This window comes from Temnothorax curvispinosus, unplaced genomic scaffold (assembly GCF_003070985.1).
Source record: "Temnothorax curvispinosus isolate PA1 unplaced genomic scaffold, ASM307098v1 QBEX01003735.1, whole genome shotgun sequence".
Lineage (NCBI taxonomy): Eukaryota > Metazoa > Arthropoda > Insecta > Hymenoptera > Formicidae > Temnothorax > Temnothorax curvispinosus.
Genome location: NW_020213515.1, coordinates 71641 through 77640, shown reverse-complemented (window position 1 = coordinate 77640; position 6000 = coordinate 71641). Strand labels below are relative to the sequence as shown.

The 6000-nt window shown below is 38.7% G+C and overlaps 1 protein-coding gene across 1 annotated transcript in view; it reads right to left on the bottom strand.

Annotated features, from left to right (window-relative positions):
- Positions 1–6000, bottom strand: part of LOC112452835 (netrin-1-like) — a gene marked incomplete at its 5' end in the record, with an annotated part of 98124 nt that overhangs the window by 34060 nt on the left and 58064 nt on the right. The window lies entirely within an intron of this gene.

Here is a 6000-nt window from a genome sequence, read left to right as displayed (position 1 = left end):
GAACAGAACAACTTCAACCATGACATTTCATTGACGCTAGAAACCAGCGGCAGCGTCAAGAAAATGTAATGGGGGAAGAAGTTCTGTTAAATTTTGCGGTACGCTAAAAAGTTGATACGGTCTGAACTTCTTCCCCCACTACATTTTCTTGACGCTGCCGCTGGTTTCTAGCGTCAATGAAATCGCACCTTTATTGTTCTTCGAAACACGATCGCGATAGGTATACCGAAGAAGCACGCGGCGGTTTTCTACGAACAATTAACTAAATATTATCAGCCCGCGCGATTCCCTAACTTTCACAATACCGATCTGTAAGACACAGCGAGATGACAAATAACTATGGCGTATTGGTTATTAATCAAAGTGAATATTTCATTCATTTTACATAATAACAGAGAAGATAGAGATTGTAAATTAATATTTTATCGCATATATTTATATGCATCCGATAATGATTTCTATATAACGATGCTTAGATATAAATGTACCTCGCGCTGCGTTTTGAATGTTTCGCTGATTTATTCATTACTACCGAATTAAGAGCGCGTGTAAAACACGAACCGTCGCGCCGGATCGAGTGGTTAACAATATACATTTAATTGGATTTACTGGTTTAAAATATATTACGTAATATCGAAATTTGATTGTATATTTTCGGATGGTCATAAATGACCATCATTTTCGAATCATTTTTCGTTTATAAACGGGACGATCCCAAGTTGAATATTGCTATAACATCTTATTAATTAAATAATAGTCATAATTAAATCAGTTTGATATTTATCAATCGCGTAATATAAATTCGACATTGTTTCTACATTGTTTGCAATTTGTTAAAAGTCTCTGCCGCGAGATTTCGTTGAGCTGTCCGTTGAAATTTGCGAGTGTCGAATCTCGTCTTATTTTCCCCCCGTGATTTTCGCGATCGCGATTGGATGGGATTCCATCACAATGAACAATAGTGAAGTGCGTGTCGCGTGCGATTAGCATCGGAAGTGCGGTACGATTAGCCTAACGAACATTGTATCGTAATTAGTCACGTTTTCGCGAGTATTGTGTTGTGTACGAGTGCAACAATTGAATCTGCAAATAGGAGAAGGCTTGGGAGGCATCGGGCGCCAGCGCAACAACCATGGTGCGTAAATTATATTTTATTTTAGTAGATCTCTAGAAAAATTACATCCCACACAAATATATAAATATAACGCTTGAAACAAATATTTATTAATAACGCGCGCTCTATTGCGTATATTTAATATTGTGGCGTGTTTCCACATCCAGTTATACGTCATTTTAATGATCCGGTTTCATAGGAATATAATCGTTCCAATCTCAGCATTTGACTCATTGTCACACTCTCAATTTATCTCTAATCAAAATATGAACGTCCATGTCTTAAAATATATCGACATTATATTTGGAGTATCTCTCTCGATACACTTTTTGATACAAGATTCGTGTAACGATCACTATATATACACGAATCTAAATGACTTTTCATCTTCAGCTAGTTCGGCTAGAGATTGATCGCCATATCGGTATCGTACATCAAAGCCGGATCGACTTGCGCACTTTTCGCGAGACTCTCGAGGCGCGCGATCAACACACGCGTGGGTGCAGTGCGTTGCGTTGCGTTGCGCGAGAATTACGAGGCGCGCGCTCGGTTGCGAAGCATTAACATATAGATGCGATCCGTGACGCGGAATGCGTACGCCGGATAGGCGCGCTTAAAGTTGCCGCGCGATACCAGGGGGAGTAGGCCGCCTTCGACAAGAAACACGGGGGTAAGGTAGCCGAGGGCTACCAGTTCGTCGTAATTACCGCGCTGCTTATGAATAACGGCGGGGGCGGACACGTGAGATCGCGCGGATCCGTCCCCGCGGCGGCGGAAGGCCCGCGCGAGAGATCGGGGCTCGGTAACGAGAGCCGGCCGTGTATCCGACGACGATCACGTTGGTTCGCGGCGGGCCGCGCGATTTGTGGGCCCGCGTGGGTGGATCGCGTCAAGTGGACCTTCCCGATACGAGACTCGCCTCATATTGTAATAAAATGTAGACGTTAAGCCTGGAACACACCTACGGTCCATTCGCCGATCAGCATCGCCGACAAACGTGCTATCTAAGATTTTCCTCTCAACTTATACACGGTCTTTTTCCTCGCTATTTGCGAAAGTACAGACGCCTCATTAACGTAGCTCGTTATTCTTTTTTGCTCGTTTTCTAGCCTTTAATATTGAACAAATGAAGAAGTCGATTAAGATTTGAACAGAAGATATCTGAATGGCGTTTTATTTTTGAAAAGTTACATGTTCTATAGAAGATGACATATATATATTTTAGAAAATTAATTCTATGTGCGTTTTTATTTAAAAATAATTAGTGTATTTTAATTCATCAATAATAAATATGCATGCATAAAAATAATGAATTGCAATCGTACTCAATGATCATACTCATGATCGTACTCATCGATCCATTGAGATATAATTAAATTATTCGCAATCAAAATAAATGCAAATTTTCTTTAAATAACGTTCATATGAACGTTTGTAAGTTTATACCGCTTTCGTGTTTTTATGTGCTTTAAATCGCACATTTGAATATGCAGCTATACATGTATTACAATAATCATTATAATGCTATTTTCTCGGATATCAAACGAGAACTTTATAAATCGGACACAAATTTTCTGATATTCTCTTATCTCTCTTTCTACACTTGCCGACTTGCTACGATATTACGATAATATAATACAAGATAGTTATGTATAGCAATATAGATTCCCTGTTATAGATCGAACTGCGTTAAATTGCAAAGTTGAAGTAGCAGGAATTGAAAAATAAAAAGATAACTCAGTCTCGCTTTGCCGTCGGGCGAAGTAACGAGAGAAAAAGTGCGCGAGAATGAAACCGGTAATGAAGTCTGAAACCTGCACGCGACGAGAGCGGGGCACGGAGCGTGATCGGCGGACTTCGTCCCAATGAAATTTCGAAGACGTGAAAATCAAGAATCGGCTTAATCTTGATCGTTCGTTTCTTTGAGATACAAATGGATGTAAGCGTAAGTCGGCTGATACTGGTTCAGCCTCGGCTTTTTTAATACTCCGCTAGCCAACGCGATTTAATCTGAAATCTGCTCGTTATACAGGATGTTCCCAGATCTATCGGATGATTCCCTTAGCCATAAGAAAAACTTGATAAAGTTTAAGCTTTATTTTTCGTTAGAAAAAATCCGATTCGAAATTATTCTTTGCTATATATATCTAATTTGGTTTATTATCATAAAATATGTTGGCAATTAAGTTTCTATATCGAAATTTAAACTTTATTTGAAATGATATAATAACAAATTGAAAAATGGGTCGATTTAATATATGTAGGACAATTACGTTAAACTGCGACGTCACATATCTACGTAAGTATTAAAGTTTTCTCATTAAAATGATTTCATCATTTTCTTAGTTATCTGTCCTTGCGTTATCTATGTCTGAGACACCCGCTATACAAGAACGTTAACTTACGGCGACTTATCGCGACATTATCGAGACGCAGAGGCCGAGATCGTGATTTCGCGGGCCGAGGAGGAAAGGCTTGCAAGAGGAGTATTTCCAGGAGGCCTATTATGGCAGATAATTTACGCGGGCCGTTCCTGCGGCAGTTTCCCCGCAAGAATTTACAGCGACAGTGCCACTCGGCGCGACACTCGCCAGGTGTAAATTCGATTACGATACTACTTGCCTTCTCGCATCGATATTTCACTCCTGCGCGAGCGGAGTAGGTGACGTCGCCGCGTAATCTACAAGCGGAATTATGCGCGTCGCGTAGGCGGCGAAATTTCTATGCGTCTCGTAAATAAACACGAACGCGATAGCAAAAACCGAGCTCGAACAAAATCGAACCCGAGCGCGATAATTCCGTCCCAATATATGTAAACTTGTTAGCTCACAAGAGAGTTTCTATCATCGAATGTTTCAGGATTAGCAAAAAATAAGCACATAGCGTCTCGCTCGAAGTATCTTATTAGTCTATATATACAAATGATGAAGCATTGAGAAAAGCTTTTTGCGAATTATAAGGAATATTTTTCAATGTCTTCTGTTTAATCTTCGAATTTAGTAGGAGTTTATATATAAAAATATATATGATATGAATACACACTACTCTCAAAAAATTTTTTTCCTATCGAATGAAAATACAAATTATCGTATTATAAACTCCCAATTGTATTCAAACACCTTTATCTTCAGTTCAAAGACAGTAAGACAAGTATGGTTAAACAAGAATTATTTTCTCGGCGATCGCAACATCTGATAATTAGTATCATACCGTCCGCGGGGTGTATCTAACCCCCAGGTGCAAATGCTCGATCGCGATACTCCTCTTCGCGCATCGATATTTCACTCGTGTTCGAAATGCAGAGAGCGTCGAGACGTAATCTGCGCTCTGCATATGGAGCACGCGTGGGTAGAAACGCGTGCATTCGATGCAACGAGAGAGAACTCGAGAGGGACGACAGCTACGAAAGCCTCTTGCTTTTCATGCCGTCAGTTTTCAACCTGGAAAAATCGCTCGATCTGTCGTGAACGCGAGACGCATTGTGTCAGTACAGTTTTATACAAGTTTAAAATCAACATCGACAACATCTTATCTGATTATTGTAACAGTGTTGCCGAGTGAAAGTCTGTTTACTTTAATTTTTGTCGCAACGTACGCGTAATTCAATATTGAGTAATCACGTCACTGAGTGAGGTGAATGCGATATTGAAATATTTCTGACCGACAAATTTAATGCAATTAAATGCAGATTACAAAATACAAAAAGATCTATAAGATATTTAAAGGAAATAAAAACAATTTGCTTGCAAATTATATCTATAAAATTCTAAATAAATATAATTATTTTATTAATCTGAGAATAATCCAGAATAGTTAAATTGAGAGAGTTAATTATGTCTGTTACGCTGAACAATTTTTAATATTTAAGTACATTAAATGTGCTATTCCGAATTCTACATTTTTATCCCAGAGCTGTAATCAGCGACACAAAAAACCAATTTGCATGCAAATTAAACTAGTTTTAAGCACAGGAAAAAACCATTTTTCTACGTAAAATCGGAAGATACTCTCTGCAACGTCTTCAAGACAGTGTCAGATGAGGACGACACTAAATTAAAATATTAACCTTTCTCGTTAAAGTTCCAGGACATTAATTACATTAGTGTACATCGGCGGGATCTAGTGTTTAATCTTTCCTTCTTCTCAAACGTAATCGTATCTTTTAATACTTTTTAAATTTACATTTTCCCGAGCAAGGCTTCTTATAATATTTAAACAAAATTTATCGCTTACAATAAATTTTTAGCTTTATTAATTTTTATGTAATCTTTAATTGTATAAATAAGATAACTATATGTATAAGCGTAATATTTTTATGCATATATAGATTAAAATGTAAGTTTTTTTATAAAACTTACATATAAAAAATATTACCAATTTACATTGCAAAAATAAGTTTGTTGGATAAGTTGCTTGGATAAGAGTTAAGATATATGTATATATGTATATTATTTTGAAGCTTGAGTGAAGTATATTTCATATGCATCGGTATGAAGTTTTATGAATTCAGGTTAGTTTTGCTTCCTCCGTAGGATCTCAATATTTGAGAAAACATCGCGAGAAAGCTCGCGTCTAAAAGCTAAATTTATCGAGATGCATCGACGTCTCAAGTTAAAGTAAGAGGATTCGCTTACTTGTCCGAGCGGCTAAGAGCTCGTCGTGAAAATCGCGCATCGTCTACGCGAGTGCAAATGCCGGGGTAAACGGGCGAGCCGCAAGCGAGGGTAGTTTTAATTAAGCCATTAGGGGTGGCTGAGAGTCTGCGACCGAGCGGCTAGACGTCCCGACCCCCTTTCTCCTTCTCGCGCTCGTTCGCCGGCTCTGTCTGCTTAAATTAATATAGCGCCCGCATTCCGTTCTACCACGTGGCGACGAAGCTCGTATCC